We start from the raw sequence: 27781 nt of genomic DNA on the forward strand, positions 1-27781 counted from the left end.
CTGATTTTGAAAACTTTTCCCTCCCTTTTTTCCCACAGAACAATCGAGCTCCCAAAAAGATTGCAGTAAAATTCAAATAAGAAAAGAAAAAAAAATATTAACTCGCTTTTTCCTTTAAGGTATCCCAGATTACTTTGACTTCATCAAATATCCAAGCAAAAATCAAATCACTAGCACTTAGTTCAGAGGGAAAAATCCTTTTCCACAGGGGCGGAATTTACTATGGGCTAATTGCCCCTCTCAAACTATGGGTTGCCCCTTCCGACTGTATTTCAACCCCTCAGCTCGTCAGATGAAATTTAGTTTCTTCAAAAATTTCTCATAACTAAGGTAATCCTGCATAATTAAAGAATCCACAGAAATGGGTCAGTTTTCACTGTCATTTTCACTTAATTTGGTGAAAGAAATCAAGAATTTCGCCCCAGAATTTTGCCCATGTTACGCTACTGCTTTTACACTAGCCACTGCTCATTTATAACCGCCCCCTGCAAGATTTTTTCTGGCGCCCACTTTCCCTGTTTTTTTTTCTGGTTTGTTCAATATTTTTTAGAATAAATTTGTCAACTTGATCAATTATTGACACCTTTGTCACATTCCCCCCAGATTTTTCATTATTGGCGCCCTTGTCACACTGCCTTCCCCCGAGATTTCACTCTAGATCCACCCCTGACTACTAAAACAAAATCAAAACTATTAATTATGAGCATTTCAATTGCCATAGCTTCAATAAGTAGGTCTGTTATACATAATAATACTAATTCAGTTGGTTTCCCTAGCTTGGGAAAAAGTTCCTCCTCCGTTTTTACTCAAATTGATTTTAATCAATTTCTAATCGTATCACGGACCAATATTTCTCTTTTATTCAAATAATTGTTTATCTAATGATGAACTTATGACCTCTTTGAATAATTTTAGGAGTAATCTTTGCACTATGAATCTTGATTTATTTTTTTTTTTCTACTTGATAAGATAATTTTCACTCAGTATTTCCGTATTACTTCTACGAACATTAGTTGCAAAGAAGCATGGAGTCGGCTAGGTTGCAACATACGTTATTTCATTTTGTTGCAAGTCATCATAATTTATAACTCAATCACTAAAAGGTAGGTCACATTATTTCATCTCTATCATAGGCAGCGCGCTAGCGCTGCCTAAGTAAAGAACGATGTAGGCACAATGTGTTTTCGTTTTTTCTCCATACCCGGGCAATTCCTGAGTTTTCAAAGAAACTTCAAAAAGGGCTCATTCGATTGGAAATTGGAGTGGCTAGTGCCCTTTTTAATAGTCGAAAGTGACTGGAGGGAAACTAGCCCCCCCTCCTCCACGCCCAACATTCCACCAAACACAGTCAATCAAATTTTGAGATAGCCATTTTGTTCAGCGTAGTTGATTTCCGGATAGAAAATATCTTTTTGAGAAGGACACTCCCCCACAACCCTCAGGGCAAGGGTTTTAAGTTATGCCTTGGGGGTATATAAGGTTTCTATAGAAAGCACTGTCGTAGAAACTTTAAAGCAGATTCATTGTATTGGAAATTCAAAGGGCTAGTAACCTTTTTAATAGTCGAAAGTGATTGGAGGGCAACTAGCCCCCCCCCCCCCGCACATCATTCCCCCAAACACATCCAATCAAAATTTTGAGATAGCTATTTGTTCAGCTTAGTTGATTTCCAGATAGAAAATAGGTTTTAGAGGAGGACACTCCCCCACAACCCTCAGGGCAAGGGTTTTAAGTTATGCCCTGGGGGCATATAAGGTTTTTATAGAATGCGTTGTCGTAGAAACTTCAAAAAAGGCTCTTTTGATTAGAAATTCAAAGGGATAGTGCCCTTTTAATAGTCAAAAGGGATTGGAGGGCAACTAGACACCCCCCCCCGCCAATCATTTCCCCAAACACATCCAATCAAAATTTTGAGATAGCCATTTTGTTAAGCGTAGTTGATTACCAGATAGAAAATATGTTTTCAAGGAGGACACTCCCCCAGAGCCCTCAAGGCAAGGGTTTTAAGTTATGCCCTAGGGGCATATAAGGTTTTTAAAGAAGGCGTTGTCGTAGAAACTTCAAAAAAGCTCATTCGATTGGAAATTCAAAGGGCTAGTGCCCTTCTTAATAGTAGAAAGTGATTGGAGGGCAACCCCCCTCTCACGCCCACCTTTTCCCCGAACACTCCCAATCAAAATTTTAAGATGGCCATTTTGTTCAACGTAGTCGAAAATTTTGGAAATTAGGTCTTTGAGGATGACAACCCCCACAGCCACAGAGAAAGTACAGGGCAACTAGCCCCCTGCCCCCACACCCATCATTGCTCCAAACACATCCAATAAAAATTCTGAGATAGCCATTTTGTTCAGCGTAGTTAATTTCCTGATAGAAAACACATTTTTGAGGAGGACACTCCCGCACAACCCTCAGGGCAAGGATTATAAGTTATGCCCTGGGGGTATATAAAGTTTTTATTGAAAGCGTTGTCGTAGAAACTTCAAAAGGGCTCATTCAATTGGAAATTGAAAGGGCTAGTGCCTTTTTTAATAGTTGAAAGTGATTGGATTGCGACTAACACCGCTCTCACGCCAACCATTTTCCCAAACATATCGAATTAAAATTTTGAGATATCCATTTTGTTGAAGATAGTTGAAAGTTCTAGAAATTAGGTCTTTTAGGATGATAACCCCCTCAGAGCCCTCAGTGCAAGGAATGTAAGTTATGCCCTGTGGCATATAAAGTTTTTATTGAAACCGCTGTCGTAGAAACTTCAAAAGAACTCATTCAATTGGAAATTGAAAGGGCTAGTGCCTTTTTTAATAGTTGAAAGTGATTAGATAGGGACTAAAGCCTCTCTTATGCCCACTATTTTCCAAAACACATCAAATAAAGATTTTGAGATATCCATTTTGTTCAACATAGTTGAACGTTATGGAAATTAGGTCTTTTAGCATAATAACTCCCTCAGAGCCTCAGTGCAAGGGTTGTAAGTTATGCCCTGGGGGCATATAAGGTTTATATAGAAAGTTGTTGCATAAGTCATAGGCAGCGCGATCGTGCTACCTAAGTAAAGAACAGGGACTCTCAAGAACGAGACAAGAAACGGGGACTACGTAAAGAGGAGGGCACTCCCTCATATTTCTCAGGGCAAGGCTTTTAAGTTATGGCTTAGGGGCATATAAGAACGATGTTGGCACAATGTAGTATTTATTAATTTTTTCCTTTAGAGCAGGGCCCTTCGTATCGAAGAAATTGTCGTAGAATCCAATCATCCAATCAAAATTTTGAGATAGCCATTTTGTTCAGCGTAGTTGATTTCCAGATAGAAAAATATGTTCTTGAGGACAGTCCACCACAGTCCTCAGGGCACGGATTTTAAGTTATGCCCTGGGGGCATATAAGGTTTTTTATAGAAGGCGTTGTCGTAGAAACTTTAAAAAAGACTCATTTGATTGGAAATTCAAAGGGATTAGTGTCCTTTTAAATAGTTGAAAGTGATTAGAGGGCAACTAACCCGCCTCTCACGCCCATCTTTTCCCCTAACACATCTAATCAAAACTTTGAGATAGCCATTTTATTCAACTTAGTTTTAAGTTCTGGAAATTTGGTCTTTGAGGATGACAACCCCCTCACAGCCTTTTGAAATAGAAATTTTGTTCCAAGCAGCTCAAAGTTTAGTAAATTATACCTTTGGGCAGGACACTCCCCCACAGTCTTCAAGGCACGAGTTATAAGTTATGCCCCGGGGGCATATAAGGTTTCTATTGAAATCTTTGTCGTAGAAACTTGAAAAAGGGCTCATTCGATTGAAAATTCAAAGGGCTAGTGCCCTTTTTAATATTCGAAAGTGATTTGAAGGCAATTAAATCCATCTCACGCCCATCTTTTCTCCAAACACATCCAGTCAATATTTTAGATAGCCATTTTATTCAACGTAGTTGAAAGTTTTGGAAATTAGGTCTTTAAGGATGAAACCCCCTCCCAGCCCCCCCCAGCCCTCAGGGCAAGGGTTGTAAGTTATGCCCCGGGGGCGTATAAGGTTTTTATTGAATGTGTAAAACTTCAAAAGGGCTCATTCAATTGGAAATTGAAAGGGCTAGTGCCTTTTTTATTAGTTGAAAGTGATGGAAGAGCGACTGACAACCCTCAAACGCCCACCATTTTCCCAAACACATCCAATAAAAATTTTGAGATATCTATTTTGTTCAACGTAGTTGAAAGTTCTTGAAATTATGTCTTTTAGGATGATAACGCCTCAGAGCCCTCAGTGCAAGGGTTGTAAGTTATGCCCTGGGGGCATATAAAGTTTATATAGACAGTTGTTATAGAAATTTCAAAAAGGGCTCATTTGATTGGAAATTGAAATTGCCCTTTTTAATAGTCAAAAGTGAATGGAGAGTAATTAATCCCCCTATTATGCCGACAATTTCCCCAAAAACCTTCAATGAAAGTTTAGAGATAGCCACTTTGCTGTACGTAGTTGAAAGTTCTGGAAATTATGTATTTAAGGATTACAAACCCCCCGGAGCCCCAAGGGCGAAGGTTGTAAGTTCTGCCATGGGGGCATAAAAGGTTTTTATAGATCGAGTCGTCGTAAGACTTCAAAAGGGGCTCATTCAATTCGAAATTGAGAGGGCTAGTGCCCTTTGTAATAGTCGAAAGTGATTGGAGGGTAAATAACCCCCCTATAACGCCCACCATCCCTCCAAACACATCCAATCAAAATTTTCAGATAGCCATTTTCTTCAACGTAGTAGAAAGTTCTGGAAATTAGGTCTTTGAGATTGACAACCGCCCCCCCCCCCCATCATTCAGGGCAAGCGTTGTAAGTTATGCCCTGGGGACATATAAGATTTTTATTGAAAGTTTTGTCGTAGAAACTTTAAAAGGGCTCATTTGATTGGAAATTGAAAGGGCTAGGGCCATTTTTAACAGTTGAAAGTGATTGGAGACCACCCCTCTCATGCCCACCATTTCTCCAAACCCATTCAATCAAAATTTTGAGATAACCATGTTCTTTAGCGTAGTTGAAAGTTCTGGAAATTCGGACTTAGAGGATGACAACCATCCTAACAGACCTTAGGGTAAGGGTTGTAATTTATACCCTGGCGGCATATAAGGTGTTTATAGAAAGCGTTGTCGTTTCCAAAAGGGCTCATTCGATTGGAAATCGAAACACCAAGTGCCCTTTTTAAAAGTCAAAAGTGATTGGAAGGCTTGACATTTTTATAGTAAAGATCGAAGTGGGTATAATGTATTATTTTTTGTTGTTATTGTTGTTTAGACCAGGGCGCTTCGTATCGAAGGAGTTGTCGTAGGAACTTCGAAAACGGCTCATTCGATTGAAAATAGAAAGGCCTGATGCCCTTTTTAATAGTCGAAAGTGATTTGAGGGCAACTAATCCCCCTTCCACTCCCACCCGCCTACGCCAACCCTCCCATTTGTGCTCTTAAAATGTAACCAAATCAAAATAGCGTAAGTGTATCCAATCTATCAAAGACAGTAAACAGATTTCTTTGCGAATGGTATCAAGTTTTTCATTTTGAGGTCAACTAGAGGAATTATGAAACTAAATTAAACAGCACTATTTGTGTCCAGATTTTTTAAACGGTGTATGTTGTTAAAAATTGCTGAAAATTTTTCTCCAGCATACAAATAGCAGGCCAAACTATAAAGTCTAAAAAAATGAAAAGATTTAAAGTAATATTTTCTTTTTCCCTGAAAAGACTATGTCAATATAAAACGAACAGAAATTAATTAAAAAAACTTGTTCCACAAAATAAGTTTGTCAAAAAAAAGTGAAGAACTCAAAAGGAAAAGGAAAAAGGAACGTAAAGGAAAGAAAAAGTAAAGAAAGAAACAAAAACTAAGCAAAAATAAAATAAAATAATCTACCACTACCACAAATCAGCATCGAAAAATAAATGAAAAGCAAAACGAACAGAAATTACAATAATTAACCAAGTCAAACTCAAAACGAGCACAAATTAACATAAGTTGGGTCAAAAATTAACATAAGTTGGGTGCAAAACCCCTTTGCCTTCCCAAGACCAGAACAAAATTTCCACTTTACTGAAAAAGTACAAATGAATTTGCATTGTCAGTTTAATATACATATACTGATATTTAGTAATCAAAATTTTAATATAATTTGATTTATTAAAGTTATAAAAGTAAAAACATTTTTATTTTTTCAGTAAAGTGCAAATTTTGTTCTGATCTTGGGAAGGCATAGGGGTTTTGCATCCAACTTATGTTAATTTTTGCTTGTTTTGAGTTTGACTCGGTTAATTATTGTAATTTCTGTTCGTTTTGCTTTTCATTTATTTTTCGATGCTGATTTGTGGTAGTTCACGCTTGGTAGATTATTTTATTTTATTTTTGCTCATTTTTGTTTAACGGAGTTCTTTACTTTTCTTTGAAAAACTTATTTTGTGTAAATTTTTTTTTAATTAATCAAAATGAAAACCACAGATGAAAGCTTTAAACAGTGAAAATCTCAGAGGAGCCGCATGATTTGCTGTGAAACACATACTACAACTATTTTTCAGACTCCCAGTGACATTTTTATGGTGAGAGAGCTCAAAAGTTTTAGATCATTTTAAAATATCTTTACAACAGGGACAAATCCTTTTTTTTTTACAGTGAAAAGACCAAAAAAAATATCTCTGGATATATCGGCCACATATTCAGTCCCTGTCTTCAGAAGATAAGGTGGTTACTTTGGGTTCCGAAGATTTCCCCCCAATAATTTCCTCCGTAGGGGATCCTCCCTAATTTCTCCCCCCCTGATTTCCCCCCTAGGAGATTCCCCCGTCATTCCCCCCGCTGAAAATTCTCCCCTCCCCCCTCTCAGAAACAATCGCCACCGGAGACTACCCTTGCCTCAGAGTTATTTGCATCGGATGACGCTCATGGCTCGAAAATTTTTTCAAAATTCTTCTGTTTCTCGTCGGCCTAAAATATAAGAGTGAGTGGAGTACACTTTTTAGTAGTCCAGTAAATAGCTGGTTATACACTTTTAAAACGCTACACTTTAAAACTAATATCTCTTGCAATAAGCCTCAAGTACTCCAGCGTCCCGACGTTCCCGGTTCCCGTAGTTTCCCATCTGTCGTAGAATTCTGGCATTTAAATCCACATACTTTTCTTAATTGGTTCACTGGATTGTCCCGCATTTGCTTCAATCAAAACCGCCATGTTAAGTGCTTATTCGCGCTTGAGGATGTCCAAGAACTTCAAAAAGCTAGGGTGATGAGCCGAAACTAAAGACTGCAATCTTCTATTATAACCCTCAACATTGTTGTTTGTCCTGGGGAGTTCATCTTTCGCTCTGTCGAACATATTCCAGGCACGGGGCGGAAAGTTGCAAGGTACTCTCCTACTTCCACGTATTCTACCGATGTAGTTATCTTCAAAGTAGGTGACGATCGGCCCAAACAGATTGTCGATTTGAAGTATTCCATTATTTTACTAAACTTTACGTACTTCTGATGTGACATGAAAAAAATGAACTGACCCAGTATGGCACAGCTCGGGAACCCAAATAGCTTTCGAATGGAATAATCCGGGGTGGTTAACCGTTAGGACATATTAATTATGGGATTTCATTAAGAAGACTAAGGGATTAAATTAAGTGATTTCAATTTCAGTCTTAAGGTCTCACGAACCTTGTTGAGCTAGAAGGGTTGGAATCTCCTACGGGAGGAAATTTCCAGGGAGGGGGGAATGTCCTACGGGGGAAATTTCCGGGGGAATCTCCTACGGGAGGGGGGATTTCTGGGAGGGGAAATCTCCTACGGGGAGAAATTTTCGAGGGGGAGGGATCTCCTACGGGGAGAAATTTCCAGGGGGGATTTTCTCGGGGGATAAATCTCCTAGACCCAGCTACTGTATATGTGACCAAAATATTCTCGATTTTGTTGTTGTTGTTTCACTATCAAATACAAAAATTTGTCCCTGTTTAGCTGTTATTTGTGTGCCATGGAAAGGCAGTGTGGTCTTCGAAAATACCTAGATGTCTTTTGTTTGCTATACTGTTATTTTAACCCTTTCGGTCACTGTGCCCTCACTGAGGACATACTCTAAATGCCTCATTTTTAAAAATCCGTTAGATGGTGCCACTATATATTTAGGCTCCATACTCACCGATGTTCAAAACATAAGTGGTACAGTTTTCATCAAAATTACGTCAAATTTCAATTTGTTGTGGTTTTTGAAGTTGAATTTCAATTTTGTGCCAGGAAGTGGACGTATCAGGTATGATTATTCCTGTTCTATTGCAGTTAAGTGAAAATAATCATGTAAACAATTACTCATTTTTTTGTTCTTTACATCCAGAATCATCTATTGGTACTTATTCTTGGCCATAAAATCTACATACAGAGGTCACTGTATTTTTCAAAGTCTTATGTTCTTGTCAGAGGACAGTGACTTGTGCTTCACTTTTCATCTGATTTTGTCTGTTTTTGGTAATATTATTGCTGGAAGATTCTTCCTTTTATTTTGTTGTTTTCTTTGTTCGTTTTTAGTGGTTTATTTTTCTGTGTTTGTACATACTTTCTAGACTTTTTCCTGGTTCATCTGGTATGCGTTCAACAAGAATAGTCCGGTATAAGGATATTGTAAAGGTGTTGAACGAGATAGATTCTGATTTGTCTGAGCTTTCTGACTTGCCAAACTTGGATGATAAATAGGAGGATTAGACTCCAACAAACGTGCGAAACCAGAGTGATGATGCTGAAACGTTATGAAAGTGCTTATGCAAGTGCTTATCAAAGTGCTTATCAAAGTGCTTATGAAAGTGCTTATCAGAAAGTGCTTATGAAAAAGATGCTGTACCCAATGGCACGGCAGCATCAAATCTAAAGACACCTCGACTGATCTGGAAAAGCACTTCTTTCAGAAAAGATATCCTAGATTGTGGAGTAAGTCTACAGCTAATTGGACGAGAAGAGCCTTTGGAATCCTTCAATGAGTATTTTGATTCGAACTTTCATGAATTTGCGGCAGAACAAACTAACTCACACTCTGTTTAAGAAACAGGAACGAGTATCAGTACTACTGCTACAAAAAATAAAAAAAAATCATTAGAATTCACATTGCTATGAATTCCTTCACGTATCCCAGATATCGCTTATATTGGAGCAGCCAAACTTGCGTGTTGCTTATAGCTGACGCCTTAAATTTCAACGGATTTTACGACTTCAAAACTTCTTTCACTTGGTCGATACAAGTGTCAATTATCCCCTAATTGGTTGTAGAAGGTGCGACCTATCCTTGACCAAGTTCTGCAAAAAAATAAGAATATCAGGTCTTCTGAATACATTTCACTTGAGGAGCAAATGGTTCCTTACACTTGAGCCTTCAACATAAAGCAGCATATATGTGGCACACCAGCCCCACGGGGTAAAAGGATCTTCATACTCTGCTAAAGTAACAGCGTAATCCTGACCGTCGATGTCTATTAGGGAAAGAAGAGTATCCTTACTGACGAACAGAAGGGGCTTGGATTAGGCCCAGGTATGGTTCTAGCCTTGGCAAATTGTGTGGATCTCATTCCTTATATGAAACTTTTTTTTAATGAAACTTCTATGAAAATTATATGAAACTTCTTTACAAGTATACCTCTGCTACAAGAACTGGAAAAGAAGGATTCTCACTGAACAGGCACCATTTGAGATCAAAAGTACCAAAGGGTACATGGTGCAAAGCTCGACTCTGATACAAATCCCAAGATAGGAGGAGAGGATTTTGCCATTAATTAGCAAGTGACGTTTTGTGTCTGGTGAAGTTGATGAACAACAGATCAGTCATAATTGCCGTACATATTATAGGAAGTAGGAAAGTAAAGATATGGTGCAAAATCAACGAGACTGAAGTACCGGTAAGGCAACCGAACGCTATTGCAGTGTATAACCAGTCTATGGGCAGAGTCCATAAACTTGACCAAATGGTTTCGTATTATCGAATCTTCATTTAGTCCAGGAAGTGGATACTGCGGCTTGTGTTCCACATGATCGACCGGGGGGTAGTTAAAAGCTGGCTTGAATACACCCAACTTAAAAAGGTTACAGGTCCAAGAACTCTAAGGACTCCCTCAGTTTATGTCTAGAAGTGGCCGAGTCTCTAAAAATGAGTAAAAAGGTGATCCTATAAGAAGTGAGAGCCACGTCCGTTCTACTTGACCAGCCTCGTCCGGATGAGTAAATCAATGACCCTTCTGTTGCTGTGCCGTCCCAAAAGAGGAAGACAAAATTTCGAAGTCTATTCTTTGTCGTAAAAGGTGACATTTTTGCCCATTGACCTGAAAAAAAAAACAACTTCAAAATAGGTACAAAAATGTCCCCCACTTCATGAAAACCCACTTCAGCCACACCAAATGCAAGGTCCCGTTATGCCTGGAGGAAGCCATATACTGCTTTGTAAAATTTCCCACTCCTAAACAAAAACAGTAAAATGATATAAGAATGTATTAAGATGAGATAAGAACGCATTTTGTAGTCTTAATTTTTCAGTCTTGTAGTCTTGGTTCACTTATTTTTGTAGATATAGTATATGAATACATAAATAGTGTCATTTTGTCCTCAGACAAGTACATTCAAAATCGGGCACAACGACAGATGTAAACATTCTGAGAAAAATACAGTATCATCTTGGGGTGTCAGAAGTCATAAAACAGTAGGCTAGTTGTATAATTTTCACCCTTTCCAACTAAGTTTGTGACTGAAAGGGTTAACATTCCATATTTTTACATCCTATTGGGTTATTTTTTTGATTCCTCCTTTTCAGATGATTTGGGTGAGCTTAAAGATGAGCTCAGATGATTGGGTGAGCTTAATTCAATACATTGAATTGAAAGCTTAAAGAAACCTTATGCAAAAATTTAAACATGAAGTTTTTTTTTAAAGTACCTTAACAATTCCGAAAATATAGCAGTAGAATAACATCTTTTATATTAGTCAGTAAAAAAGTAAAAGTAAAAAAGTAAAAGATAAAGTAAATAAAAATTAAAAATTAAAAAGTTGTGATTAAAGTAAAAAGTAAAGTTGAAACTTAAAACGAACAATAAGTGCTGTTTTACGGTTTATCGAAATATTTTCGAAAAACTGTTGTGAATACACAGGCTCGGGATATCTCCTTTTGTTTGTAGAATTATGAAAGCTTGTGCTTAAATGAAAAAAAAAGAGTATAAAGAGGAAAAAAACCCTTAAAAGGCTCACAGAAAATAGAGGACTAATTTATAAAGCTATTAATAGTCTTTTACTAGTCAAAAATTAAAAAAATTCTACTATGCAACTTTAAATATTTTAGAAAATATAAGTATGCTTAGTTTTCAGTGAAGTGCAATTTTTTTCAAAATTCTAAAAACCGAGGGATGTATAACAAGAAAGTTGCTTTAATTAGCTTCTCCAAAACATGTTCAAGTTTCAATTTTGCTATTTATTTTCATTAAAAAAAATTGTTTTCTTAGCGATAATTTTGCTTCTTCTTAAATTTCAAAAATATTGAAAATGAAGCTTATAGAAAAATGTTTCTTCAAACTTAGGCAAAGACAGTCGCATTCACCTTCTGTATTCTAAAATAGTAGCGGCACATAGCCACAGTTTCAGCTACAACTAGCTACTGCTGTGAGCAGGTGATGTTGCAGTTAGAAGTAGTTAAAGTTGCTTGCAGTGGCAGTGGCAGTTTCAGGTTGTTCCAATAGCAGTTTCTAGTAGTTGCAATTGCAAGTAGTCAATATAACTTCATCAAGTGTTTGTAGTCGCAGCCATTATTAGCTGTAGGTAGTTGCAGACCCAAATAGCTGTTGCAGTCAAAGTTGCAAACACCTTCTCTATTCTAAAGTAGAAGTAGAAAATAGACACATATACAGTTAAAAGATGTCACTGTTGGAAGCAGCTAATATCACAATTACGATAAGCCACAATCGCATATAGCCAAAGTCGCAGTTCTAAGTTATGGCAGAAGCAGTTACAAGTAGTCGCAGTCGTAAGCAGTCAAAGTCAGTGCGTCATATCTTCGTAGTTACCGTCGCTAGTAGTTTCAGATGCAGTCGTAAGTGGCTGCTGACCTAAGTAGTTGTTGCAGTCGAAGTCACATGTAGTCACGTTCAAGGTTTCCAGTAGTCATAGTCGCACCGACAGGCAGTTGGAGTGACAAACAGTCGCCGTTTCTCGCAGTCAAAAGTGGGCACAAGTGTTAGTAGAGGTAGGACTTTTTGTTAGAAGTGCCATTCACTCAGATTAAATTCCTTGTAGTCCAGTAAAACTACGAAAAGGCCAAGTAAAAAAAGGCCAAACCTCCACATTTGAGCAACAGAAATGTTTTTGGCATCAAAATATTCAAAAGAATTTGCTAAATAAGTTATTCAAAATCGGTCAAAAGCAGCCCCGCAGAAATACCCTTTTTCAGGGAAAAGAGCTGGAAAAAAAGGAGGGGGGATTCTTGAATAAAAAATTGTGGCATATTTTCTTAATTGGAAAGTCATTTCCTATTCATTCAAGCTCGATGAGACTGAAAATGAAATTGGAAATAAAAAATAGTTTTACTTTGTACCCTATTTCCACCTTAGAAGATGTCAAAAGGAGTAAAAATACCATTTTGACATTATAGAATATAATTCATAATTGTAAAAATATTTAATTAGAAGGTCGTTTTCTATTAATTCAAGTCCAGGGAGAAAGAAAATGACATCAGAATTGGAAAATTTCATCATTTAGTACCCTATTTCCACCCTAAGCAAGATCAGAGGGGGATGAAATCAAATAAAAATTCTGACTTTCTTCCCCTTCTGACCTTGCTTTGATGGGGTATGAAAAAATTGGGTACTAAGGGGTGAAATTTTCTAATTATGATGTCATTTTAGATATCCCTCCCCCAGGAGACGACGAAGTAATAGGAGACAAGAGAATATTGTAGAAATTTTAGTTCGAGATCTCCTCCCCCTTTCCCCTCTTTTCCTTGAAAAAATGGATATTTTTGCATAGCCGATTTTGGATATATTTCTAAGCAAATTTTTCTGAATAGTTTGGTGACAAAAAAAAAAATTTGTTTCCCAAATGCCAGGTCAAAACTGTATTTTTACTCAACTACTGTTATTTATCGTGATTAATTTAAAAAAAACTTTCCAAAATAAACAGTTTTTCAAAGAAAAGTTAAGGCCATTTTAAACTTAAGCTCAGCAAATACAATTACCTTTTAAAATTCAAACTTAAAATGACCAGAAATTACTATTAAAGAATAAATGAAACTCAAAACGAACAGAAATTAAATAAACAATCATAGCAAAAAAATACAACAAGTAATGATATAAATGAATAAATAAATCTTAAAGCGAGTAATGCTTAGATTGAATATGAAAATCAAGCTTAAGACGAAAAAAATATTTTCCTATTGACGTACAAATGAAACTTAAAACGAACAGAAATTAAATCTTAAAACGAGTGAAACTTAAATTGAATATGCAAATTAAGCTTGAAACAATCAAAAATCACCACAAACAAGAGTTTGGGTATGACCTCCCTCTCTCACTGTAAAATTCTAAAACCTACTGCGTCTTAGCGCTTTACTGAAAAGCAATTTTGTGACAAATATTTTCTTTTGTACTTATCTCTGAAATTGAACATTAAAATTATAGTAACATTTTGAACTGATGAGCTTTCAGCAATTAATATCATTATACATCAAATATCCAGTTTAATTTATTAGCCCTTTTAAAGTTGTTAAAGACGAATATAGTTTCCCTATAAACAAGTGATTGGATACTGCCTCCTTTCCTAACTGTAAATAAAAACCAAAAGCCTACTTCGTCTTTGGGGATTAAATGAAAACGGATTGTATTACAAATACTTTATTGTCCAGTTCTTACAGCATTGAAAATAAAAATACAATTACAGCGAAATAAATTCTTGAACTGATGGATCTTTCAACAATTATTATCATTATACATCAAATATTCAATTTGATGTTGTTAATACTTTCCAAGACTGTTCAAGACACATATAGTTTTCAGTAAAGCGCCAATGACGCAGTAGGTTTTAGACTTTTACAGTGAGAGAAGGAGGTCATATCCAAACTCTTGTTTGTGGTGGTGATATTTGATTGTTTCAAGCTTAATTTGCATATTCAATTTAAGTTTCAGTCGTTTTAAGATTTTTTTTATTAATTTACATTAATATCTATTGTATATTTGTTTGCGTTGATTGTTTATTTAATTTCTGTTCGTTTTAAGTTTCATTTGTGCGTCAATAGGAAAATATTTTTTTCGTATTAAGCTTGATTTTCATATTCAATCTAAGCATTACTCGCTTTAAAGTCTATTTATTCATTTATATCATTACTTGTTGTATGTTTTTGCTATGATTGTTTATTTAATTACTGTTCGTTTTGGGTTTCATTTATTTTTTAATAGTAATTTCTGGTCGTTTTGATTTTGAATTTTAAAACGTATTTGTATTTGCTGAGCTGAAGTTTAAAACAGCCTTAACTTTTCGTTGAAAAACTTATTTTTTCGGAAAGTTTTTTTTAATTAATTTTTGTTCGTTTTTTATTTCAAAAAATTTCAAGTGTTTAAAAATTTCTCATTTCAAAATCAAACTTAAAAAAAAACAAATATTTATCAAAGTATCAAAACTGGTATCAAAGTAACAATATCAAATTAAGAAATGGGTTTGTGTCAACCTCGGAGTTTTTATTATCTGATGTTTGAACTATTTCTAACAAAATTGCTATCTCAAAATTTTTATTGGATGTGTTTGGGGAAAAAGGGCGTGGGGGGACTAATTAGTCTTCGGTCTCTTTTGACTCTTTAAAAGTGAACTAGAACTTTCTATTTTCAATCAAATGAGCCCTCTCTGAAGTTTATACGAGTATCCCTTCTATAAAAACCCTATAAATCCCCAGAGCATAACTTACAACGCCTGTCCCTAGGCCCTGGGAGATTGTGTCGACCCTGGAGTTTCAATATCTGATGGTTGAACTATTTTTAACAAAATGGTCACCTGAAATTCTTATAGGATGGGCTTATCCATCCAATACGTCCAAAGGCGTGGAGGGTGGGAGGGGCTAGTTGCCCTCTAACCTTTTTCACTCCGAGAAGATGAACTATATCTTTTAATTTCCATCCAATTGAGCCTTCTTTGAGGTTTACACGAGTATATCTTCGGTAAGAATCATATATGCCCCCAGAGCAAAACTTACAACACCTTCCCGATCCCTGGGGGCGGGGGTTGTGTCGTCACAGGAGTTTTTCTTATCCGACATTTGAACTATTTTTAACGAAATGAACAAACATAAAGCAGTTTTGTTATATGATCTTTGAACTATTTTTAACAAAATGGCTACCTCAAATTTTTTATCAGATGTATTTTGGGGAAAAGGGCTTGGGGGGCCAGTTGCCCTCTGATCACTTTTGACTCCTAAAAAGGGTTGGATTTCAATATCCAATCAAATGAGCCCTCTTGGAAGTTTATACGAGCATCCCTTTCATACGAACAATATATGCCCCAGGGCATAGCTTACAACGCCTGCCCCCGGGCCCTGGGGTGTTGTGACGAAACCTGAGTTTTGTAATCTGGCTTTTGAGAAATTTTTAACTTAATGCCTAACTCAAAATTTTTACTGGATACATTTGGGGAAAGGGGCGTGGGAGGCTAGTTGCCTTCCAATATCTTTTGACTCGAAAACACTTAACTAGAACTTTCAATTTCCAATCAAATTGGCCATCTCTGAGTTTTTTACGAGCATCCCTTCAATAAGAACCATATATTCCCCAAGGGCATAACTTACAACACCTGCCCTCGGGCCCTGGGGGCTGTGTTGACCCCCGATCTTTCGTTATACGGTCTTTGAACTATTAAAAAACAAGATATCTCAAAGTTCTTACCGGATGGGTTTGGGGAAAAAAGGGCGTGGAGGGGCGGGCTAAGTGCCCTCCTATCTCTTTGACTCTTAAAAAGTGAACTACAACTTTCAAATTCCAATCAAATGATACCTCTCTAAAGTTAATACGAGCATCCCTTCCATAAGAACCCATTTATGCCCCCAGGGTATTACTTATAACGCCTGCCCCCGGGCCCTGGTGGGTTGTGTCAACACCGAAATTTTTATTATGTGATCTTTGAACTATTTTTAACAAAATATCTATCTTAAAATTTTTATTTGATGCATTTGAAACAATAGGGTCTAGGGGTGAGGGAAGCTTGCTACCCTCCAACATCTTTTGAAGCTTAAAAAGTTAATTAGAACTTTCAATTTCCAATCAAATGAGCCCTCTCTGAAGTTTATACGACAATGTTGTCTATAAAAAAACCTTATATGCCCCCAGGGCATAACTTACAACCCTTGCCCTGAGGGCTGTGGGGGAGTTGTCATCATGAAAGACCTAATTTCCAGAACTTAAAACTACGTTTAAGAAAACGGCTGTCTCAAAATTTTTATTTGATATGCTTGGGGAAAAGGTGCGCGTGAGGAGGGGGTTAGTTAACCTCAAATCACTTTCGACTATCAAAAAGGGACTAGCCCTTTCAATTTTCAATCGAATGAGCCTTTTTTGAAGTTTCTACGACACCACCTTCTATAAAAACCTTATATACCCCCAGAGTATAACTTAGAACCCTTGCCTTGAGGGTTGTGGGGGAGTTTCCTCCTCAAAAACATATTTTCTATCTGAAAATCAACTACGCTGAACAAAATTACTATCTCACAATTTGATTGGATGTGCTTAGGGGAATGATGGGCGTGGGGGGGGCTAGTTGCCCTCCAATCACTTTTGACTATTAAAAAGGGCAGTACCCCTTTGAATTTCCAATCGAATGAGCCATTCTTGAAGTTTCTACGACAACACCTTTTATAGAAACCTTACATGCCCCCAGGGCATAACTTAAAACCCTTACCCTAAGGGTTGTGGGGGAGTATCCTCCTCAAAAACATATTTTCTATGTGGAAATCAACTACGCTGAGCAAAATGAATATCTCAAAATGTTGATTGGATGTGTTTGGGGGAATGATGGGCGGGGGGGAGGGGGGCTAGTTGCCCTCCAATCACTTTCGACTATTAAAAAGGGCACTAGCCCTTTGAATTTCTAATCGAATAAGCCTTTTTTGAAGTTCCTACAACAACGCCTTCTATAAAACCTTATATGCCCACAGAGCATAACTTAAAATCCGTGCCCTGAGTGTCGTGGTGGAGTTTCCTTATCAAAAATATATATGCTATCGGGAAATCCATCAAGTGGATCTAAATGGTTATCTACAAATTTTGATTGGATGTGTCTGGGGGGAATGATGGGCGCTGGGGGGCTATATGCCCTCCAATTAATTTTGATTATCAAAAAGAGCACTAGCCCTTTGAATTTCCAATCGAATGAGCCTTTTTTGAAGTTACTACGACAACGCCTTCTATAAAAACCATATATGTCCCCGGGGCAAAACTTAAAACCCTTGCCCTGAGGGTTGTGGGGAAGTGTCCTAATTAAAAACATATTTTCTACCTGGAAATCAACTACGCTGAACAAAATGGCTATCTCAAAATTTTGATTGGATGTGTTCAGAGAAATGATGGGCTGGGGGGGCCTAGTTGCCCTCCAATCACTTTTGACTATTAAAAAGAGCACTAGCCCTTTGAATTTCCAGTCAAATGACCCTGTTTTGAAGTTTCTACGACAAAGCCTTCTATAAAAACCTTATATGCCCCCAGGGCATAACTTAAAACTCTTGCCCTGAGGGTTGTGGGGGAGTGTCCTCCTAAAAAATATATTTTCTATCTGGAAATCAACTACGCTGAACAAAATGGCTATATAAAAATTTTGATTGGATGTGTTTGGGGGAATGATGGGCGTGGGTGGGCTAGCTGCCCTCCAATCATTTTCGACTATAAAAAAGGGCACTAGAACTTCCGATTTCCAATCGAATGAGCCCCCTTTGAAGTTTCAACGACGACCCCTTCCGTATGAAGTGCCTCTGGGGAAAAAATAAATAAATAATAATAAAACATTAGAGCCGTATGTCCTTTGCTATAGGCAACGCTACAGCATTGCCTCTGATATTAACTGAAAATCACGATATATGATGCTTCCACGAGTTCTTCAAAGCCCTTCGGGAATAAAATTATAGGGGTTTGAGGAGTCTTACGAGTCTTTGAGATCGATATCATAGCGGCTACAACTCAGTTCGTAATTGAAGTAAAAATAGTGTAGGTTAGTTTAACTACGTTTCCATAGTTAAAGTCTGACAGGGGGGGGGGGGGTATTGATATGCTTTGTTTTTGGTCTTAGTTTTAGAGGATTTTTGAAGGATTTACCTTGGGAAGAATTTTCTATGGAGGGGGAATTTCAGGTGAATAAAATTTCCTATGAGGGAGCGCGGGATTTTCAGACGTCATTTGCAAAAACAATCTTATATCAAATCTAAGAAAAGTTTTGTTTGTTTTTTCAACTGAAAGTAAGGAGCAACATTAAACCTTAAAACGGATGGAAGTTATTTCACATGAGAGAGGCTGGCTCATACTCTGCCTGTCACCCGTTACACTTAAATTTTCTAATCCAATGAACAAAATTCTTATTTCAATTCACCGGGATTTTTATTTCAGCAGTCGTGTTGCAATAGAAGAGGGGGTTGAAAACATAATTTTTATGATATTTGATAATCAATCTAACCAACTGGCGTATCTGAAAAACAATCCCTCTTAAAGAATTGGGGAAAAAAGTCAAACTTTAGCGTAATGATCAATGAATTGAAGGGAGACCCCCCCCCCTCACTCACGAAGTAATTTGTGTTCGTTTTAAGTATTAATATTAATCCTTAATTTCAGTTGAAAAAACTTGTTTTTTAAAATTAATTAACGCATTTTTACGTCTAAATTTTCAGAAAATTCTTAAATGGATAGTACCAAAAATATTTGGTATAAAATATAGAATGATATAGAATATAGAATACCTATTGTCATTAAAATATAGAATATTTCTATGTTATACAATGACTTTCATTCTATATTTTATACACAATATTTTTGGTACTATCCATTTAAGAATTTTCCAAAATATACCAAAAATATTTGGTATAAAATATAGAAGGAAATTCATTGTAAAATATTTCTATGTTATACAATGAATTTCATTCTATATTTTATACCAAATATTTTTGGTACCTTTTTTATCGTGTTGAGTTTAATGTCTATAAAAACATAAAACACAAAATTTTACAGAGCTAAAATACCAGCGGTATGAAAAAGAAAAAATTCTTTCGTTTTTCGTTTCTTGCAAAGAGTTTTTTTTTTCTTATCTTAGCGTACCACATCCCTAAATTTAGTGCATCAGAGAATCCAACTTTAAGGGTTTCTTGCTCCTATTTGCAAAAATATGGAATTATAGTTTTTTTTCTCAGATGAAGGATTGCAAAAAAATTCTAATGATTGTGCATTGTCAGTTAAATATACATATGCTGATATTTATTCCTTAAAATCTAAATAAATTTTTGATTTTAAAAATTATAGAAGTGAAAACATTTAAAAGAATTTTTTCCAGTATAGTTCAGTTCAGTTCATTTTATTTAACATCAAAATACATTTAACAAATATGCCAATACCCACCCCAAGAAAGATACCAAAAAGCACTTGCGACTGGGCTGGTACATACAACTCATTTACTAATTAATGATTAACTATAAAAAAAAACAAAAAAACACTAAAAAACACCAAAAAAAAAAATCAATCTCTCATCAATTCATTTAATAATAATAATAATAATAATAATAAAGATAAAAAAAAAAAAAAAAAAAAAAAAAAAAAAAAAAAAACTATAAACCTTGACCTAACAAATATTTTTCAATTTATTTTTAAATAACCCCAGGTGCTCAGCCACCCGAATACTCTCCGGAATAGAGTTCCAAATATTAAGTCCTGAAAATGTAGTATGGAAGCCGGCCCTGGTTCCACTTCTATTCGGAACAATGAAAGCACTAGCATGACGAGTTTCATAATGGTGCAAAGAACTATTATCATTAAAATACTCAAGAAACACCTCTGAACCAACATCATTCCAGCATTGATAAGCAAAAATTCCTATTTGGTAGTCTCGTAGCTGTCCTACATTCAGCACTTGCAACTTGTTGAAGCAAGCTGAAGTGTTATTTACACCTTCAACATACCCACCAATAAGACGCATCGCTCTATTTTGAAGAGTCTGAACACGTTTAAAATCCACATAAAAATTACTTGCCCATAACATACAGCCTTACGAAGCATATGGGTGGATCAAAGCATGGTATAACAGCAATAAAACTCTCTGAGGTAAGAAATTTTTAAAACGACGAATCACTCCAAGGCCACGGGCAACCTTTGTGGCAACAACATCACTGTGGCGTTTCCACGAAAAATTACAATCAATGTAAAAACCTAAGTACCGGATTTCTTGAAGTTGAACTACAGGCTTAATATTAAACAGAATTCTACCATCAATATCACTGGAATTGCCTACTCTAGAATATACAATAAAATTAGTCTTTGTAACATTAACTGATAACAATCTCAAACTAGTAAAAACATGGAAATTTCTCAGAACACAATTCACTTTCAACACAAGACTATCCAAACAACGACAGAAAACGTAAATGCAGTGTCATCAGCGAATGACGTTAAGCAACAATCTGGAATACAAAACCTCCTGCTATCCACATAAACCAGATACAGAAGTGGACCAAGGACCGAGCCCTGTGGCACACCACACGACACTTGATAAGGGGAAGAAAAAGCATCATCAATCATCACTTTAATAGACATACCACACAAATAACTTTCAAACCACTTCAAACTCACTTTTTTGACACCTAAGCATTCTAATCAATGCAATAAAATTTTAAAATCCACCGTATCAAAGGCTTTCCTAAAATCAAAAAAATACTGTTAGGGGGATTTCACCATTTAAAAAATAATTATTTAAAAAATATACAAGATAAATGGCAGCATGACTAGTGGAATAACCTTTTCGAAACCCGAATTGGGTATCACTGAGTAGGCTATGTTTCGTGACATGGTCATATAGACGGCGATGAATCACTTTTTCCAAAATTTTTGACAATAAAGGCAGTATCGATATTGGTCTCCAGTTACCGGCATCTGACCTGGCACCCCCTTTATAAAGTGGGATAACTTTAGCTTGCTTCAACGCTTCTGGACAGGTCCCCGTTTCCATAGATAAATTATTAATATGGAGAATACATGGTAGTATATACATTAACACAGCTTTAAAAGTTCTCAGATTCACGCCATCTATCCCAGCAGAATTCGATTTTATATTTTTCACTATTTTAATCACTTCATCACTTGTGCACTTTTCAAACTGGAACTCAACAGTATCTCCACGAGAGTCCACGAATTCCTCGCTAAGAAAATTTTCCCTGTCACACCTTACACTCTCTTGAACAGACGAGCCAACCTGAGAATAAAACTGGCCAAAATGATTCGCGACTACATTTTTATCACTCACATAACTTCCGTTTATATCAATGCAAGGCGACTGACTACTTTTCTGATTTCCCATAAACTCATTAATAACCTGCCATGTGGCTTTGGTATCTCTTTTACTATCAGAAAACTTTTCTTCATAATACTTCTTCTTTGCTTGCCTTCTCATACTGTTCACCTTATTTCTCACTCGCTTGAACTCTGCAAAATCTGCGTCATCCTGACTTTTAAGATATTGCTCATATAACAAGTTCCTTTTTTTATCATGTCTATTATTGCCTCCGTAATCCACGCCTTGCGGGGATCGTCCCTCTTTTGTTTGGTCAAGCGCAAGGGGCATGTTTTCTCATAAATCGGTTGGAAAATATACATGAACTGATGGTACGCTAGAGAAGATTCACCAGGAATCCTCAGAACTGAGTCCCACATGATACAGCTCAACTCCTCGGCAAAGCTATTCCGATTTTGTTTTTTCAGCTCACGTGTCAGTATTTTTTTTAGCTGGATACTTCGTTTTCTAAGACACGTCACATGAGCAATTACCGGAAGATGATCTGAGCCTGGATGTACTATCACATCTGAATAGCTTTGACTCAAAGAATTAAGTCCCACGAAGACGTTATCAATTAAGTTCGCAGAGTGAGTAGAGATTCGGGTAGGTACAAAAGTTAAAGGGTCAAGTTCACTTGAAACCATATAATTAAAAAAATCAAAATTATCAACTGAAAGGTCTAAAAGATTATAGTTAAAATCACCCATACAAAAAAAATTCATGCTTGTAGACGAAACCAACCTCATAAACTCATCAAAACCTGCTACAAACTCATCCAGCCGAGCACTGGGCGGCTTATATACCACACTAATTAAAACTTTCCTTTTTTCAATTTCTAATTCCAAACAAAAACTTTCAATCTTACCTTCTATCCATACAACCAAATCCTCCCTCACCATATACTTCATATTTTTCTTAATCAAAAATCCCAGGCCTCCTCGGTTCATAGTTGATCGGTTCCTTACCTCAAAATCATATCCTGGAAAAGAAAAAGCCGAAAGAGAATGGTCAGAACTCAAAAAAGTTTCACAAATAGCCATTATATCAAATTGTGAAGAAGATATCTCAATCATCTGCAGAACATCAAAATACCCCTTCGTAAGGTGGCAATTCCTCGTGCAAAGACACAGTGACATGTCTCCACCAATTTGCGACGGCAATATATAAGAACTCTCACGAAGAGGCTTTGAATTAATAATAGGCAAATCATCACTTCCAATTTGAGCCTCTAAATGATCTTCAATACGGAGCGGATTACGTATAAATCTATTCAATAAAGAAAAATCATTCAACATAAATAAGGAAATAAAATAATTTATCTTAATCTAAAAAAAAAAAAGAGAAAAAAAGAAAGAAAAAAACAAATAAAACAAACAAAAAACACAAATAATCAACATTTACTAAAACACTAAAGAGTGTCAACAAGTGAGCAGATTCGTGTTGGGTAGCTATCACCCTGCTCACGTTTGTAAACACGGCCACGATCAGACCACACGTTTTTTACACCATATCTGTTTCTCGCACCTTCAAAAATCGCTTTTTTCATTTTTGTAAGATATTCAGTGACGAATTCACCTGATTTTTCCAGCTTTGATTTCGCTCTGAAAACATTATACGCCGTATCTTTAGTTGCAAATTTAACGAGAACTGGCGCAACAGTCGTAAGTGTCTGGATATTCCAGGCAGCGTTCGGAAGTCTAATACGGTTCACAGACAACAACTGTTCTTTCTGCACATTTACACCCATTCCCTTCACTATATCAAGAACATTAGCACCCAGGTCGTTTCTGGGGTCGTGCTTCACCCTGAAAAAAAACAAAGAATCAAGCAAACGCTCGTGTTCGTAATAGTCCAGCTTTTCCTCAATAGTAGCCACTCAAAGCTCTAATGACTGAATCTGGCTATTCAGCGATGAAAACAGTTTTTCTATTTTCTCAAACTTTACGTTGTATTCTAGCGTGATCGAACCATATATGTCCGAAACAATCAGTTCAGGGTTCAGAGCGGCTTGTTGCGATGAGCCTGCTACTCCTGTCACGGAAACAACTTTTTCCTGAACTTTTTTCTCTATTTCTTTAACTAGGCCAAATTTAAGCTTTGTAACTTCATCTTATGCTAAAGTAAGCTGATTTCGGATTGCAGATGTTTCGCTCGAAGCAGTTAAATCAGCACCCGTGCCTTTTGCAGTTTTTTTTTTCAGAAACTGATAGTAAAGATCAGGAGAAGATTCACACTCACGGAAAGCATGATTTACGCCCTTAGCCGTTTTTTTCGAAGCTTCCACATAATTTCCACTATATGAAAGAAGATTCGCTTCTACCACGGTCTGAAAGTCATGGGACCCGTAGCAAAAAACAATGAATTTGGGCGCAGACTCTTTTTGGTTAGTTATGCTAAAAATCCGGACTGGCCAGAGGGGATATCCCTTGAACTGAGCTACCGCCAAATCTCCCTTCTGAAACTGTACCATGATGACAATAATTATTCAAAAGCTCGAAAGTTGACTTATCTTTAGTAAACAGGATCTTCCAAAACTAATATGTTAAAAATTAAGCAGTAAAGGAAAACTTACTCGCAAGGGGGGCAATTAAATCCCCCCGCTTTCCAACCATATCTTGCAAAAATCACGTCCGCCAATGCTATAATTATGAAGTGATATCCAATTAAAAAGTCACTTGTAACTTTAATCCTTTACAGCATTGTGACACTTCCGTAATCACTGAGTTAATTAAAGTACAAATCATTTTTCTAAATTTAAAGTAAAGTACAAATCATATTTTTGCTTTTAGAAAGCGTAGGGGCATTGAACCCTACTCATATAAATTTCTGCTCGTTTTGAGTTTGACTCTTTCATTTATTTTAATTTTTGTTCGTTTTGGGTTTCATTTATCTATTGATACTAATTTGTGGTAGTTGTATGCTTGGTAGATTATTTGATTCTATTTTTGTTCATTTTTGGTTTAGTAAAATTCTTTACTTTTTTTAAAAACCTTATTTTGTGAAAAAAGTGTTTTTTAATTATTTTCTGTTCGTTTTATATTGACATAGTCTTTTTCAAGGAAAAAGAAAATCTTTCCGGTTTTCCTTTAAGAATTTATAGTTTGGTCTCTTATTTATATGCTGGTGAAACCTTTTCAACAATTTTTACCAGCATAAACTCTTTTGAAAATCCTGACAGAAATAGTAGTTTTTAATTTAGTCATAAAGATCCTCTAGGTGACCTGATTAATGAAATTCAATACGATTCCCAAGAAATTATATCTATGCTCTTTCAAAGCCCGGATACAATTAAATTCTTTTGATTTAGTAAAATTAGTTAAGAGCAGAAGTAGTAATAGAAGTAGCCCCAAAAATCTGACCTTAATACCCTCAGTCGCTCTTGGTATATTGCTGAGATGTGTTATTGGCAACAAGCATACAAACAGTGTGTTTTGATTTAATTTTAAATCAACATTTGGTTTTTAAGCATAATGGGCAAATTACATAACTGTGGGGGGTTGACCTACCCAATAACTCTAGAGATATAGCTACTAGACCATTCGGATATGCTGAACAAAATGGCTGTCTTAAAATTTCGATTGTTAGTGTCTGGAAAATTAGACCTAAAGAGGAGGGCTGATTGCCCTCCAATCATTTTTGACTCTTAAGATGGCACTACAACTTCTAATTTTCATTCAAATTAGCTTCTTTAAAATACAAATGGTATTACTAACTACGATAGAGCATTGCTGCCTATGTTCTTATATGCCCTTTTAACACCTAAATGCATATGGTTTTTTCGTTTAATTGAAACTCCTCCTAAACGTTCCTTAAAAGTTTCGACTTAATGCCATTAGTATCGTTAGTTACAGTAACCGTAGAAGCAGCATTAAATGAATACACACATTGTTTTCTGGCTAGCTCCAAATCCACAACCTATGAAGGTATGAAGGTAAAATTTTCAGAGAGCATTTCTTTTGTACGGATTACAACCTGCCATCTGTATGCAGATTGCCACAAGGGCATGTCAAAAATGTCTTACGAACAGTGTTGTGTGCGGAATCAAAACATACGATCCCTTTTTCGGGAAATCTTGAACTAGCTAAAAGAAAACACTTGTATTACGATGCTACTGCTTATGCGGCCGCCGCTACTGCTACTATTGCTGAAGATATTACTACTGCTGATGCTACTAAAGTTAAGACTACTACTACTAACTGTACTCCTAGTACTACAACTAATTTTACTGGTGCTACTACTACAACTAATAAACCTAAGGGCATTAAAACCAAAATCTTGGGCAATATTGTAACTGTATTGAAATAAATCGAAACACAATATGCCCATATAGGTTGTCAAGGGGGCGTATCAGCAATGCTTCAGGATTGGTTGATGGTATTAGTGTTAAAAGTTTTATCATGTGTTGAAGGGGATGTCGAAAAAAGGTGCTATTTGCATACTGCTACTAATGCTTCTACTGCTACTACAACTATAGCTACACATAATTACTGAATCTTTCAACAATTCTGAAAAGATTGATGTCTCAAAACTTTTTTTTAGATGTTTATTCTGGGAAATGACGGGCGAGAGGAGGGGGAGGTTTCTCTCAAATCACTTTGACTCTTAAAAAGGGCACTATAACTTTCAATTTAAAATTAAATGGGACCCATCTGAATTTAATACAACTACTCATTCCATAAAAAAAATTATATACCCCCAGGGCATAGCTTAAAGCCCTTACCCCAGGGCTTTAGGAGGTTGTGCCAACCCTGGAAGCATTGGTACATGTTCTTTGGACTATTTAAACAAAATTGCCATTGCACAATTTCAATCAGATGCATTCGGTGAAAAGAGGGGTAGTTGGGGGGGGGGGTGCTACTTGATCCCCAGCAATATTGACTCTTAAAACGGAAGTACAACTTCCAATTTCGACCAAATGAGTCACCTCTAAAGCTTATACAACCATCCCTTGCATAAGAACCTTAAATGCCACAGGGGCAAAACTTACAGTTCTCGTCCTCAAGCTCTGGTGGTTTGTATCAAGCTCAAAAACCTTGTTATATCATGTTTGGACTAATTTGGATAAAAGGACTGTCTCAAAATATCTATTGGATACAAAAACAATAAGGGAATTTTTTCAAATTTTTTTTGAAACAATAAGGGAATTTTTTTTATACAAGACAGTGGTACCAGAACTGGTACACCAAGCTACGTGGAAAAAGAAGAGGAAAGTAATGAACTTAGTAAAAAGTGAAAAGTAAAAAAAGAAGTGGAAAGTAATAACTTGAATGATGGGGAAAATGAACTTTGGGGACTTTCTAGATCGCCATAATACATATGACCGAAATTTACAGTTTACCTTTGAAATCGAAAATGCAAATAAATCACTGTTTCTGAATTTATTAATTATTCGTAGCATTGATAAACTAGATTTTACAATTTACAGAAAACCCACACAAAATAACAGATACCTACATTTTAAATCCAATCACCCCCCCCCCCATAAGTTAAAAGAGCTGTTGTTACATCTCTTGTCGATCGTGCCCTAAACATTTGCTCGGAATCTCATATCACAGAGGAACTAAATTTTATTAGGGACATACTTTTTGGAAACAGTTATCCTATTGTCTCTATTAACAATAAAATTAGCCGAAGATTGGCAAGACACTCCCATAAAATCAAGGGTCTTTTACCATGTGAAGTTCCCGCCAAGCCCTCAAATATAATTTACCGTCCATATATTCCAAAAGTCACTACAAGTTTAAAAAAAATTGCACACAAAATAATTTTTATGTAGTATTTACCAATAATTTTAAAATTATGAATCTCCTAAACTCTGGTAAAGATAATAAACCCAGTTACTCACCAAAGAGGGGTTTGTCAAATACATAGTGACTGTGGCCATTTTTATGTTGGTAGAACCCATCAAAATTTAGAAAAGCGCCTACAACAACACAAAGACGACAAAACTAAAGCTTTAAATTCTAATACTTCAAATATTTTTATTGATTCTGCTTTAAGCGGTCATATCTATGACAATCCTAGCCATAAAATGCTTTTTGAAGAAACTTGGCTTATTAGCAATGATTTTGGCATAAAACAGGTTGCTCGAGAGGCAATTGAAATTAAAATCAAAATAAATATTAATACTTCTTTAAATAGAGATTTGGGGGAATATTCGCCTAATGCCTTATATACAAATTTAATTAGAAATGATTTAAATAATTATATTAAATAACTAGTAAACAGTTCCACTCAACCTCTTATGGATAGACCTTCTAGGCGGGCTGACAAGAAGGCATGATTA

General features: G+C 36.2%; 1 protein-coding gene across 1 annotated transcript in view; it reads left to right on the forward strand.

Moving 5' to 3' along the window:
* Positions 1-1031: 1031 nt before the first annotated feature.
* Positions 1032-27781, forward strand: part of LOC148942575 (uncharacterized) — a 35012-nt gene continuing 8262 nt past the window's right edge. The window contains 1 exon segment of the mRNA XM_089102063.1: positions 1032-1103. The gene's annotated coding sequence lies outside the window, so the exon portion shown is untranslated.

Source organism: Artemia sp. Qi Xiang Cuo, chromosome 16 (assembly GCF_049724085.1).
Source record: "Artemia sp. Qi Xiang Cuo chromosome 16, ASM4972408v1, whole genome shotgun sequence".
NCBI lineage: Eukaryota > Metazoa > Arthropoda > Branchiopoda > Anostraca > Artemiidae > Artemia > Artemia sp. Qi Xiang Cuo.